The sequence below is a fragment of the Notolepis coatsorum genome (assembly GCF_963971535.1).
Source record: "Notolepis coatsorum genome assembly, chromosome: 4".
NCBI classification, from domain to species: Eukaryota; Metazoa; Chordata; class Actinopteri; order Aulopiformes; family Paralepididae; genus Notolepis; species Notolepis coatsorum.
Window position 1 is genome coordinate 87918391 of NC_140168.1, and position 15788 is coordinate 87934178.

At 41.3% G+C, this 15788-nt stretch overlaps 1 protein-coding gene across 1 annotated transcript in view; it reads right to left on the minus strand.

Annotated features, from left to right (window-relative positions):
- Window positions 1–15788, minus strand: part of ccdc126 (coiled-coil domain containing 126) — a 29190-nt gene extending 13402 nt beyond the window's left edge. The window contains exon 1 of the mRNA XM_084312704.1: window positions 15477–15788. The gene's annotated coding sequence lies outside the window, so the exon portion shown is untranslated. The remainder of the gene's footprint in view (window positions 1–15476) is intronic.

Genomic DNA, 15788 nt, shown 5'->3' on the forward strand with positions numbered 1-15788 from the left:
GTAACGTTAACCAACCTCGTGTCGAGTGTAGTATTGTATGACCTCGACATAACGTTTAAACGTAATTTTACTCCGTTTCCATGCGGTAGCCGGCTAGCTAGCATAAGCTAACAGAGGAACGACTAGCAGTAGCTAACTAACGTTAGCTAATAACTGTAACGTACAACGAATCAGACTGTTGATATGATGCGCCATCAGTAGACAACGTATCTTGTATTAAACTAGAGTTAGTGGTTTAATGCTTCAGTCACAAACCTCTTTCATTTCTTTGTGGAGGATCCGCGTGCCGGTCCTTCAGGTGTTTTGCCATATTTGAGGTGTTGGCACCTTTCGTTGGCACTGCCCTGTAACACCGCTTGCAAATGGGCATTGTGACATCTTTAACTTTCCCTTCTGTGTTTACTTCAAAACCGAAGTACTTCCAAACAGCACTTCTGCTGTTTTCTTTATCTTTAAATTGTGGAGGCGCTGCATCTGCCATCTTAGTTCACTCAGCTAAAATGTTTACTGAAGAGGTGAAGACGCCGACGGCTCGCTCTGTGAGGGGGAGGGCTGGAGGGGGAAGCGTGCTCTGAACAGCTGGTGGGGCAAGCGTGCTCTGAACAGTCGTGTCAACAAACTTCCGGTAGAACACTGCCAGCGGGTACCGATACTACAGAAAGTATCGGTATTTCGGGAATTGAGTATCGTAACTGTTTTAAATATTCAGTATCGATATTTATCGATACTTCGATATTTTTGACAACACTATAAGCTACTCTGCAATGAGTGACAGATATAATGTAGGCCTGTAGAAGAAGGTAGATAAGCTACTCTGCAATGAGTGACAGATATAATGTAGCCTGTAGAAGAAGGTAGATAAGCTACTCTGCAATGAGTGACAGATATAATGTAGGCCTGTAGAAGAAGGTAGATAAGCTACTCTGCAATGAATGACAGATAGGCCTGTAGAAGAAGGGTAGATAAGCTCATGAAAAAGAAAAGTAACCGGGCGATGATAAATAAAAGTAAAAGAAGTACAGAAATATTTAGAAGACTAGTGGATTATGTAGCCTACTAGTGGATGATAGAAATATTGGCAGGTTAAAATGTAATGTGAATGAAATAGCACCAACGAATACAGTCAAACCTATAATATAATCATATTATAATTAATTTGTATATTATATTGAACTATATTTGCAGTATATGCTATTATATTATGGTACTATATTATATTGTATATATCATGTACTATATATCTCATATCACATTATGTATGTGCTATACTATATGTGGTGTGCTGTACTATATACTATTATATATACTATTATATACTGCAGGTTAGGGCTGGGCGATATAACGATAACGATAAATATCGCGATATATTTTAATAATCGATATCGAATATCAAAAAAAAAAATCGAAAAATCGTTTTTTTTTTTTTATTTATTTATTTTTTACCTGCAACAGGGCAGTTTTAAAACCAGAGACAGTGGACAGACTTGTCTTTCTTGCCTGCAACTTAAAGTAATGGCTTTGCTTGTCCAAATGACAATACTGACCAAATTCAGATTTCTTTTTCTCTTGTCCATTTATTTTGTTTGCTTTCTAATTTAAAATACATTTTGAAACCGTCTGTACACAGTAGGCTATGTGTGCTAGCAGAACTAGACTCCAGTCACGAGTCACAGTGCACATGTGCGGTGGTTTGTCCACCAAAAAAGCGCCAAAAGATCGAAAATAAACTAGCAGAGCCAGAACTGTTCAACTCCTCTGGAGCCACAGCCAGCAGAGAAGCCGGTTTACTTTAGCTTTTAAACCAGCTGCAGCCTGAGAACTGGAGTGTGAGGGGATGTAACACTAAAGATGGCGGCAATGACAAAGAATTGCTGCAAAATAAACATACATCTGTTGTTAAAAAAAAAAAAAAAAAAAAAAAAAATTCTTTTTTTTATACTTATAACTATTCGATAATTATCGATATCGAGAAATAAAATAAAATTATCATATCGTTATCGCGATATGATTTTTTTCCATATCGCCCAGCCCTACTGCAGGTATACTATACTGTAATGTGTACTATATGTGTGTACTGTAATGTGTACTATATGTATGTACTATGTATGTATGTTAAAAATAAAATTATAAAAAAAATAAGTCTTCAGGGGTAGGGCCCGACAAGCCTAGAGCTTCTCCCTAGCCCTTTTCGGACAATTGGAAAAATGCTGCAATAGCAGCTGGTAAAACGTTGGCGATTTATGGAATGACCGTTGTTATGTGTCCAAAGCCCGAAATAAAAAATAACTGAACTGAACTGAATACAGTCAAACCTCGTCAAAAAACTATTTTTGGCTACGTCGCCCAGCCCTGCTATCTCCCCGGAGTCAGGAGACCTTAATCAGTGAGGGAGAAACTCACAACAACCTGACCATCTCAGCCCACAAACCTAATTACCAGATCACACGACAGCACCATTGTTGCATCTCCAGACAGGGTCCACTGAAGCAGTCAACAGGAACGAGGTATAGAGAGAGAGCATTCGTTTTCCAAACTCTGCTGTATACGTCAGACTCAGTGTGCACGCGCATCACCGGAGCAGAAAGGAACGTAATCCTGGTCAGAATAACGGGGCAGACTACAATATATTTGCATTTGTTAGCCATGTGCTACCGAGTGGCACATCCTGTTTGAGGTCAGATCAGGGACACTCACCGCCGGGGGAATAAATTATGAAAAGAAAAAGTAACAGAATACGTCCAGGGCGCGTCTCCTGATCTGTCCATACACACACTCACTGTCACACGTCCTTCCAGTGAGTGACCTCTGCGTGATTATTTGCACTGCAGTGAGTAAGCAAGGAAGAATGGAGAGACGAGAAAGAAAGAAAGAAAGAAAGAAAGAAAGAAAGAAAGAAAGAAAGAAAGAAAGAAAGAAAGAAAGAAAGAAAGAAAGAAAGAAAGAAAGAAAGAAAGAAAGAAAGAAAGGCTAGGCCTTGACGGAGGAGCAACAGTTGATGTTATTCAGGAAGCCACACCGGATTCCTGCTCGACAAAAACACTGTCTGTTTATGTACAAGATTAACCCTTTCAGGCGTGCAGTCTCTTGAGAACTGAACATTCTGTCACACGATGTCACAGTGGCTACTGACCATTGAAATATATATAGACACACTATTCATCATATCAGCCTCCAACTGATTATTAGTTTTCAGAACAATCCAGGGCATGAAACTTAACTTTTCATGCAACCAGCCATAAGGGCTAGTGCAGCGGTTCTCAAACTATGGGTCGTGACAGTGGGCATTGGAAAGTAAAGAAAAAAGTTTTTAAAAGAAATATACATCTATACATCTATATATATATATATATATGTAGATATCTTTTTATGTTCTGGCAACATATTTTGGCTAAATATGCCTCGTTTTCATAAATGTGTAATAACAGTGCTGTAATACAATTTTCTAATAAGTATGCATGATCAAGTTCAACAATGTGTGCTTTTATTTTGATATTCCTTAATTCCACGTTGAAATTACGCAATACATTAAGTGTGGGGTCACCAAAAGAAATCCTAAATAAAATGAGTTTGTGGTATAAAAAAGTTTGAGAACCCTGTGGATTCAAACTCTTACGATTCAAATTAAATCTCCTGGCACCCAGTTGATTTTAGGACACAGAAGATTGGTACTACGGCTTCCTGGACACCGGTAGCCTGCAAAAGCAGTGGATAGGACCTACAGATTTACCAGCTACAAACAAAATGTACCTGTATTTGGTTAGCTGCTCTCATTGTATGGCTGAGAATGGTCTTCAGCGTGAAAACCCTTAAAAGAACACACCAACATTTTGGGAAACCAAATTAGCTTATCGTCTTCTCCAGAGAGACAAGAAGATAAGATACCAGTTTCCTCTCCGTGCGTTCAGTAGAAAGCTATCTGGCTGCACGTTAGCCTAGCTTAGCACAATGAATGGAAGCAGACAGTGACGGGTAGCCTTCGGGAGAGGTGTTAGTTGGACAATGCCTAGGCTAACCGGTCACGTCTGCTTCCATACATTGTGCTAAGCTAGGCTAACGTGCAGCCAGATCACACAGAGGAAAGTAAACTGGTATCTATCTTCTTGTCTCTCTCTCAAAGTCGACTATACAAATCCTTAGTCGGGGACAGGCCTAGTAGTACAAACCTTAATGGCTCTTGGTGAAGACTCCATACACCAATGGACCATATCCGTTTCCAGTACGGTTGATAAGATTGTTGATACTTGTCAACTGACAATGTGAGTGTAGACAAATCCAGGCCAGCAAGAACAGGCCTGCATGCCGTATCTGGGCTACGATTCCACCGTTCCAATCCCTAGAGATTCCCCCTTGGTGTTCAGCGGAGCTCATCATTGTCGGTGGGAAAGGCACACCGTACCAAGGTTCAGAAATGAATGTGCCACTTGTTTAGTGGGCTACTCTTAACAAAAACACAAACGGATACAGAGTGTATCCAGTGGAAGGATGAGCCCCCTTTAAAAAATAAAATAAAAAATAAAAAGATTGTTTTATTATATTTATTTTTGGGCTTTCTGTATTTTTCACCCATCCCAATTTAGTCATTATGCCAATTCCCTTCCTGGTCGTTGCACGCATTTGCCCCACTGTCGGCCTGGGGAGGGTGTAGAACTACCACATGCCTCCTCCGATACATGTGGAGTCGCCAGCTGCTTATTTTTCACCCGACAGCGAAGAGTTTCACTGGGGGAACGTAACGCGTGCAGAAGGTTCACACTATTTCCCCCAGATCCCCTCCCTGCTGAACAGGCGCCCCGGCCGACCAGTAGGAGTTGCAGTTTACAACAACCAGGACACATACCCCACTGGCTTCTCACCCGGCGCTAACACTGCCAATTGTGTTAGTAGGGACGACTGACCAAGCCGGAGGTACCGTTGACAGCTGGATTCAATCCCAGAGTCTCTGTGGTGGTAGGCGAGTGCTTAGTCCACTGCGCTACCCAGCCGCACCCGATGTTCGCCTTCTTACTTTCGTGTTCCCGTCTTTCCACACTGCAGGGGGTTTCTCCACTTGGCCTTCTGGGGGCGGCGTGTTATGAGTGAATGCCATTACGATACTCGCAGTAGATTCGACGTGATGAACGACATTCTGGTTCTCCTGTCACTCAGAGGAAGGGAGCGAGACAGTACACCAGACAGCTGACTCACTCTGCTGGGCTTTACAATCATGGAGAAAGAGCTGACCTCTCTCTCTCTCTCTCTCTTTCATCAGAACCATTCAGAGCGCTCCAGCTCCTTCCGCTACCACCGTATGTGCCAGAAAGTGGCTCGTGTTCCAGAAACGGCGTGGAGAGAGAGAAATGCTGACCCAATTTCTTTTCCTGTAGAAATGGTCCTCGGCTTATCTCCGGTCACCACTGCGGGAGCTGTCCTAGTCTACGGTGAAGGTTTGCGCTCCAGCCATCTCTGCTTGTCACAAGGGCTCAGATGACAAGCCATTTATTCAGCCCCTCACTTTTAAAGGTCTTCCTTCAGCCGCGAGTCAAATAAATCCTTATTGCCACAATGGAATTTAGCCCTTGGTGTCACAGAGTCTTAACACGTTGAGCGCCAGATGGCGCTGTTTACTGTTACTGTTGAAAGGCCCGCGCCTTTTAACATGGGGATACGTGGCTGTGTTTGCAGGCCTAAAGCTATATTATATATTATAGCTATGGATCTAATAATATGGTCGATTGTCATTGAGTTTCTTCCGGTCAAGATGCAAAAAACAGATGATTTTCCCATCCATACATTTCCGTTTTATACCTCGTGAATATGAGTGTAGTTTCAGGGCAGTCTGGTGTAATTTCCAAAATGCTCCCTAATGGCCGGCAACGTGTATTCTAGTAAATGCGTTACCGTTTCTTCCCTGGACTAGCTACTGTTCTCAAATCAAATTTAGATTATCGGTATTGTTTCATCATGGATGAACATAATACCAACGGAACACGCCACACACACACACCCGCCCCGATCAGCATGAAGGAATTATCGGATCAACGCAAGATTGATAGCATATAGTCCTTACCTTGACCAGGATCTGTCCCAAAAAGAATATTCCAATTATCTGATCGCCATTCCAAGTACTGATCGCGATCGTGTTTCCAACGTAATCCAGCATTGAACATGAACAGGGGGGGGGGGGGGGGTGACACTCGTCGATGCATCCGTTATAACCGCTTGCCCTGCCCGAGTAGTTAGACCCCGCCCGCACGCTGAAGATCTCAGACCCATCCCCAGTGATAACACAGGCTGCCGGCGTGTTTTTATGAATGAAATATAGAATAAAAGAAATAACGATACTCGGGTTTTCGGGGGTCCTGGTGCTCAACCTTCGGCGAGTTAACCCGACTATAGTCGGGCCCGACGCTGAAAGTGTTAAAGCAGGGACCTTTTGAACCACTGGACCTGATGTCCTTACAATGGCTTTCTATCAAGACCACTCTACTTTTGGCTCTTATCTGCCAAGTGTGTCAGTGAGCTGCCTGCTTTGTGTCGGTCCATCCAAGCTGTGTAACCATCAGTGGAGACAGCAGTGGTGCCATGCTAAGATCTAACCCCCACCATCATCATCATCATCCCAAAGAACATCAGATGTTCTTTTCATACCAGGGTCATTGTCCTGAGGGCTTTTCCCCCTCCTCCCCGTGCGGGTGAGAGGGAGACAGACCTCCACCTACTGTGTCCAGTGTACATGCTCTCCAAACAGCGCCTTTCTCACTGGTTGTATGAAGGCATTTCCTTTGCCGACACTAAAAACAGGTCCGGAGCACACTCGACTCCACCAGGGTAGTGGCCGTCTAAACCTTGTTTGGATGGTGTATCAGTGTGGAAGACATTTTGCTCTCGCCAGTTCCTTGACTGACCAAACATGACCCATTTTGTCATGTGGATGAATGACGTGGAACGTGTTGCAACAAAAAAACTGAAATTACACTTTTCTCCTACACCGATTTAAAAGGCACTACTAGGAAGAATTCAACATGTATATCATTGTAAATTCAATGTCCATACCTAATAACATAATATATTGTTGTTGATAATTAATATATAACATAATATATTGTTGTTGATAATTCTCCTTGTAGTGCCTAGAAAGCATTTCCTTTTCACACAATTCATGATCACACTGACAGATTCTGGCTCTGGCTAAATAAACTTAACACTATTATTTAAAATTCTGTAATAATGATTCGGCCAAAAAGAAACAAAAGTGTAAATAAGGTGTTCTATTTGAATTTGCCAATATTCTTCTCGGCGCTGATAATGGGTATAATGTTTAATTTTCCTTGGTTTAAGACACCTCATTGCTCAGGTGGGTGGTGTTACTCCGTGTTCACGGTTGCCCACCGCCCCACCATTGTTTTGCTCTCAAACACACTCCCCAGCTGGCTCTCTCTCAGTACATGCCCTTCTATAGCTAGTTTTGTTGTTGGCAACGTGCTAACCGCTACTACTCCTCATCTCCATTTGGAAAATATTTGGAAGACGCCGTTTTAACTTTAACGTTACATGGCAAGATTGAGCAGAGGAACACTGTCATCTGTGGATTTAGCAAAGAGCATGTATCAGTCCACTACAATGATCCACGTTCAAACTAGAGTTAGCCAACTAGTACGGCCTGCCCAGCTATAACATTAAAGTTTAACGAGTTGGGATAATGTGCAGCTGAAGAGACACACACACCCTTCATGTTGGAAAAGGATGATACTACTGAAGGAATCCATCTCAAGGGTCTTCCATGATATATCCGCACTTTTGAGTTTATTGAAATTCCTCAGTTTCAGTGATTGTACTGTTGTATTACTGATGCTTCCCCATTTAGCCTAATATCAAATGTCTCTTTATGGATGATGTTACCATCATTTACATTTAGACATTTAGCTGACGCTTTTATCCAAAGCGACTTACAAGTTCTGTATGACAAGTCATCAGGAAGGGCACAACTCTATCAGCTGAGTAACAATGTTCATCAAAGTGTTGAGTGCTACAGTGTAGGTTTATAGTTTATTAGGACAAGTGCATGACAGCTAGGGATGGGTACCGAATTCGGTACTTTTGAGGTACCGAACCGAAACACGTCGGTACTACCGAGTATCGAATCAAGTGAGATACCGAGAGATTTTTTTTTTTTTTTTTTTTTTACTTTTTTCTTTTCATGTCAACGTTCACACGCACAATATATGCTTACCTAGGATTTGACTTGATTCAACAACAAAGCAGTCGGAGCAATGGCAAGCCGAAAACTGTCAGAATTGTAGTTATTTGAAGTTTGAATTCTTTTTTTTTACGACTGAGGTAGGTAAATTAAATTTCTTGAGACTAAAGTACCGAAAAAAGGTACCGTTGGGTACCGGTATCGATTCACAGGTACCGGTACCGGTATCGGTTCAAATGTGAAAGGTACCCATCCCTAATGACAGTAAGGTTGGTTAGGGTTAGATATATATAAAAAAAACAAAAAAAAAAAAATGCAGTTTCAGATAATGGTTGAAGAAGTGAGTCTTTAGTCGACGGCGAAAGATTGGACGGGTTTCGGCTGTCCTAACTGGGGTGGGTAGTTCATTCCACCATTGTGGGGCAAGGACTGAGAAATGCCAGTGAAAGACACTTCCTGTGAAACCGTTTTAACATGTGGTTAAATGCCAGTGAAAGACACTTCCTGTGAAACCGTTAGACGAATGACAGTGCCTGCATATCAGTTCACTGATATTAGGGCTGCACGATTAATCGATTTTAAATCGAAATCGCGATTTGGAATGATGCAATTATCAAATCGCCAAAAAAATATATATATTGCATTTACATTTTTAATTTTTTGTGATTTATTTAACCAGGAAGTCCCATTGAGATACAAGATCGGTCTGGGAGAGGGAGGTAAGGGGTTTTAGATTGTGTGTTGTGAAGTTTAGACTTCAGAGAGGGAGAGTAAAGTACAGAAAAAAAGGTACCGTTGGGTACCAGTATCGATTCCCAGGTAAAAAAAAACATTTTCAGGCTCGGTGTCCTGAAAAGACCCACCGCGTAGGCCAGATGTAAGCTGCATTTTACAATAAACCTATGTGGGGCTGTTCAAAATAATAATATTATAATCGCAAATTTAATCGCAATCGCAATATCTGTCCGAAAAATCGCAATTAGATTATTTCCCAAAATCGCGCAGCCCTATCTGATATGTATACGAGCAGCGAGGCTCTCGTCGCACCAGTGCAAAATTTATACATTTCAAAGTCAAATCACAATTCAACGCTGTATTCCTCAGCGACGCAGGTGACAACTGTTCCTGGCGCAAAACATGGATCAAATAGACAAAGTAATTCATACCAATACAAGTACTACTTACTACTCCAGCAAGCTGAACAAGCTGGTGAAGAAGGCTAGCTCCGTAGTGGGTGGTGAGCTGGCTAATCTAGAGGTGGTGGCTGAGAGGAGGATGAGGAAAAAGCTAGAAGCCATCCTGGAGAACCCCTCCCACCCCCTCTATGAGGAGCTAGCCAGAATGAAGAGCACGTTCAGCCAAAGACTCATCCCCCCCCCCCGACACACCACAAACCGCCTGGGCCGGTCCTTTATACCGGCAGCCAAGGGCTCGAGAGAACTCGCTGTCAGAACTCTGGACGTGAGAAATCGAGACTCATATCCACGTACACTCATTGTACTATCTTGTATTTTTATATTGTATTTGTATTTATATTTTATATTGTATAGATACTGGACAGTATAGGACTGTATCCCCCCCCCCCATGCTGCTTTGACACCTGAATTTCCCTAATGGGATTAATAAAGGATCATCTTTCTTATCTTATTACTATCGATATCGATAATGGGCAATTCCATGCAAATGTCAACCTCACCATGAAAAAATTTAAATAACATGATCATAACCAAACCTATTTCAAATGTATCATCAAGGTCTATATTTTGAAGTACAAAATAGATTTGATCGTAATATTTATGAGAATGCATGTTTTTTCACACTACAGGAGGAGACACAATGATTTAAAAAAAATTATTTTTCGATAACCTAATTGTATGACTTTCTGAATGGCCAGAATAGCAAAAGAAATCAAGAGATATTTTTCTAACCTCACCTTTGGTCATGAAGGTCTGTTGTATCAATATGTGAATCAATTATGTACTTTGTGTCTTTCCATTGGCAGGTGAAGCATGCTGTTATAATGCCCCTTTATGGGACAGCGAATGTAACATCCATAACGTTTTCCAGGAAAAGTTGTCATAAAACATGCATCTGGAATGCAATGTCAACCAAACTTCCTAAGCAAAGCTAACCTTTATAAAGATGACATATTAGCAACAATTAGTCATGCTGGTCTTATTTTTTGTATTCTTTACAAGTGTTATGGATGTTACCGTTATGGATGTTACATTGCAAGTGACGGATGTTACATTCCGAATGTGTGTTGTTAAGTCCGATTATGACCCCTTTGTTTGAAGTATAATTTACACATTTTAGTTACACTTAGAGATAAAGATGAGCCTGCAATAAGAAATGTTTTGACCTTTTGGATTTTGAGATAGGTGACAAAATACACAGCGTTATGGATGTTACGGAAATTGACAAGCTTTTCGGACTCACTGAACACATGATGAAAACTCTGTGAATATCTTTTTCAAAGAATAACATGTTTACTATCACTTTGTAGGGAAGGGTTTGAGGTACCCAAAAAGCACATTCAGGAAAACCTGGCATTTCCTCTCAAGGAATGAATTCACAAAAAAGTGCCGTTATGGATGTTACATTTTTGCGTTATGGATGTTACACGTCTGAAATAGACAAAAAACACTATAAAAAATGTGTGTTGTTAAGTCCTATTATGACCCCTTTGTTTGATCTAAATCAGAAGTATTTTATGACTCCTTGTTTGATTAAAATCCAACATATTTCCAGACACAACTTTTTCACACATTGTTGGTCTAGGCAATACTGCTAATCGGCTGCTGTCGGCCATCTTCCCCTTGCGTCTGCTCAGCCTACATGTGTATTTGTTATTGTTTTGCCGAGTATCATGACAAGAAACCCACCCCAAAAAACACAGAAACCCCAAATGAAACCAAACAGAAGTAAATGAGTATTATTCCAGGGACGACATTTCAAGACAGGCCCCAGGAATGAAGGATGCAGTGACCATAAGAGAAGCTTCAGTGAGAAACAGGAGCTGGAAGCCAAGTGGGCAGATGTCCCCATGCTTCATGGCACACAGTGAGTGCATCACATCGAGGTTGTATCATGGGGGAAGATCAAACACAAGATGTACTCCACCGCTGATACATCATACCATCGCACTTTTCTCTCCACCTCTGAATTGGCCAGACCACCTGTCTCCTCTGACAAGACCACCTCTCTCCTGTCAACAGCCAGACCCCCAGCTGTCTCGTGCACACAAACCAGTAGTCACATTGAAGAGGCCAGACGTCCACCACCTGTATCCTCTGACAAGGTCGACTGTCACCCACCTACCATCAAGACGGGATTGTCTCCTCGTTGAGTTTGAGACAACAAACAAAACGAACAGGCAATTTGTAGGATTGGTCACCCAGCAAGACAACACAGGGGCTGAAATTCAATTTCTCCGAAAAAATTACAAATCGGGCCTGGTCTTTGCACTTCCAACCAAAGAGGACAAGTCCTGGGTCAGTTTTGATCAGATTCGTGAACACCTCAATCCTCACATGGATAACAGAGGGAGATACCATTTCTCTGAACCAGTCCAGGCAGAGTGAATTGGACTTGATTTTTTATAACTTTCTTTTTCATGGTGAGGTTGACATTTTCATGGAATTGCTCCAAAACAAATTTTCTGATTTAACCGATATTAATATTGCTGTTCTGGCCAATACCGATATCTCTGTATAGAAAACACGTTTTTATGTTAATCAAATAAAGAGCTATTTTCCAAAAACGTTTTGTAATTTATTTTCAGAAATTACTGATATTTTGAAACTATTTAACATCCATAACAGCACTTTTTTTTTATTCCTTCCTTGAGAGGAAATGCCAGGTTTTCCTGAATGTGCTTTTTGGGTACCTCAAACCCTTCCCTACAAAGTGATAGTAAACATGTTATTCTTTGAAAAAGATATTCACAGAGTTTTCATCATGTGTTCAGTGAGTCCGAAAAGCTTGTCCATTTCCGTAACATCCATAACGCTGTGTATTTTGTCACCTATCTCAAAATCCAAAAAGGTAAAATTATTTTTTACTGCAGGCTCATCTTTATCTCAATAAGTGTAACTAAAATGTGTAAATTATACTTCCAATTCAAATCGATGCCTTGTCAATGTTAAGTTAAGTTTCCAATTTTCTCTCTGAATGTAACATCCATAACGCTGGAATTATAGACACAGGGCTTTCCCCAGGACTTTCAAAGAAGATGGTACAGAGTCGCAACTAGGGAGTGGTCCGGAGGGGGGCTATGCCCCCTGTCCGGGAAGCGGGAGGTACAAAAATGTGCAATTAAGGAAGACATTTGCTGTAATTTCCTGCAACTTAAAAACATTAAGTACAGTATATAAGGTTGCACAATAGTTTAACGTTGAACATGAATACACATGTATGCACGCATGTACACACACACACAGTGGAACAAAGGAACAGAGAACAGAGCAATCATGTATTAGACAATGATGCGTCTGTTTCTAAGATGGCCCCAAGCTTTCACTGCAAAGAAGAATTACTTGAAAAATAATAAACAATAATCTAGGCCATCGGTTGGGTTTTCATTTTGGAACTATATGTCTACCATTTGTGAACATCATGGGAAGACATTCTATGGACATACAGTACAACGTGAAGATGTTTGCTGGGTTATAAAGAGGTGGTGTTTTAACACAAGGAGGTATAGGCAAGAGTGGGTATGATTATTAGCCTACTAATAATACATAATCATGATTGTAGCTATCTGGCTGCAAGCTAGCCTATCTTAGCACAAATGAATGGAATGGGATACGGACCACTAGCCTAAGCTTAAAACTCCAGGAGAGGTGTTTTTGGCCAACAGCTGGGCTAGCTGGTCCATATCCGCTTGGTATCTATCTTCTTGTCAGATTCTGGAGAAGACTGTATTTCCTATAATGTTGGTGTGTTCCTTTAACACAACACAAGGCTTCAATGTCCCTGATGACAATACTTACATTGACACAACATTGAGCTACCTAATCCTAAAGTTAAACATTGTCAACCGGTGATGTGCTCAGCAATGGCTGATCAGACAAACGGACATCTAAACCCTAGGAAAACATGTTTACAACAGACAGTTATAGCACTTAGGGCTGGGCAAAATGGGAAAAGATAAATCTTGATATTATTTCAGAAGGACTATAAATATCTGCTTAGGTAGCATACGCAAAAACAAGTGAGATAATTCAGTTAATTATTGGGTATTGGGAAGTGTAATTATCACCTAGGCCTATATCAAAATGAACACACATTTTTTATTTAAAAATATTCCAGAGATTTTGTGGTGGGAAATCTGACATATTATTATTATTATTATTATTATTATTATTATTATTATTATTATTATTATTATTATTATTATTATTATTATTATTATTATCAACAAAATTGTGTATTGCGAGTAAAAACAAGAATCCAATAACATCAATAGACAATAAACACTAAATATCGAGCATACTGCCCAACCGCCACCTACCGTAACCTTACCAGATCCACAAAGAATGGATTGCACGGTGCTAGTTGCACCCTTACTTACAATTCATTATGAATAGAAAATGGGGGACCCTGATGTAAACAAGACGAAAGTCTTTCTCTGGTCTGCATCCCCTTAACAATTGTGTGTGTATTGAGTGCAATCCATTCTTTGTGGATATAGCCTCTTATAGGAGTCAGATGAAGATGAAATTACCTACCTGGGTTCCATCCTAGAGGCTAATCTTTCCTGTGACAAAATGGCATCCAATGTAATAAAAAAAGTCAACCAACGAACTAGATTCTTGTACCGGATCTCCTCTCTGGTAAACAAGAATACCCTGAAGACTCTGGCAGGAGCACTCATTCAAGGGTACTACGACTATGCTTGCACCTCATGGTACCAAAGCACCTCAAAGGCACTAAAAACAAAATTACAAACATCTCAAAACAAACTGGTCAGACTACTGCTTGACCTTGTGAATGTGGAACGCCCTACCCAAAGCTGTAAAGGAATGTGAATCACTACCCACTTTCAAAAACACTCTCAAGGAACACCTAAGGGAGACTGCAATTCGAAACTGGCCCCTGTAAATGTCCTAACCCAACCCCCTCCAATGTACAGTAAATGACCAAGTATGGTTGTCATTGTCAATAATCCAATGTACAGTTTTGCTTGTACAGTTGTACAGTGTTCCCCACCCACCCCTCCTACCCAACCCCAACCACCTCCAATGTACAGCCCCCCCCCCCCCCCACCCACCCAACCCCACCCCACCCACCCAACCCCACCCCACCTACCCAACCTCCCCCAATGTACAGTTCTTACAAATGTATACTCTCTTTTCTGGACTCTTTTTGTATCACAAACGGTACTGTATTTGCAAATCTGGTATGTCATAAATGTATAGATGTAGCAGTACTGTCTATCTGTATGTCATATATGTCCTGATGAATTGAAAATGGGGGACCCTGATGTAAACAAGACGGAAGTCTTTCTCTGGTCTGCATTCCCTTAACAATTGTGTGTATTGAGCTGTACTGTATTGTACCCATTCTGCAATCTGTTAATAAAGTTTTCAATCAATCAATCAATCAATCAGGACATGAAACTTTTGCATGTCAATTGATTGATTGATTGAACACTTTATTAACAGATTGCAGAATGGGTACAATACAGTACAATTGTTAAGAAGGGGATGCAGACCAGAGAAAGACTTTAGTCTTGTTTACATCAGGGTCCCCCATTTGTCAGACTGACACCGTATCATATTTATAACGTCACAGCAACACAGTACAACGTTTCGGTCCCATTTGTGGGTGATCACTTCGCTAGCCTAACTTAGTTATGGATCAATGGAAATGTGATTCTTAATAATGTGGGGACAGCTTATAGGGTTACCATGATGTTGCTCGAGTCAACTTGCCCATAACAGTCTGACCGGTAACGTCAGCTACAGTAGCCTTGGTCATGTGAGAGAGGGCGTCCAATACCTCTCTATTAACTAACAGTTACTAAGGACACGTTTGTTGATCTACAGCAGACTACTGCGTGACAGTGTGTTTCTTTGGGGAATACATATCTGAGATCAGGCATGATGAATACAGACCAGGCTGCACGATGCATGGCTCCAGCTGCTGGTTTCAACCATTACCGACTTATATTTAGCTCCAGTCCGTGTGTGGCTAGTAGTGGCTACGCAACGGCCAAACTTGTTGTCAGCCATCCGGAAAAAGGCAAATTACAACCAGTCAATGGAGTAAACCCGATCAGGATTGGACTATTTACCTTAGTGGGTTCGTTGTCGAGCTGTCTTCTTGTTATATATCTGGAATAAGCAGGAGGCTCCACACAGCAGCTAGATTCCAGGAGAAAGGCTCCACACAGCAGCTGCAGCAGAATGATGCTCGTCGCTGTGCCTGTTGTTGGTTATTATCAGGGAATGTTGTGGTTCGCGGCGCGTTAGCTGCTCACTGGCTCCACTAGCCGTTTAGCCTCCTAGCTGTCTATTTAATAAGTATACATCTGCTTGCATAACTAAGCGAATAGTTCGCAGCGCTAACTTTTAACTTGGGTTCCGCTTACGGGGTCTGATGATGA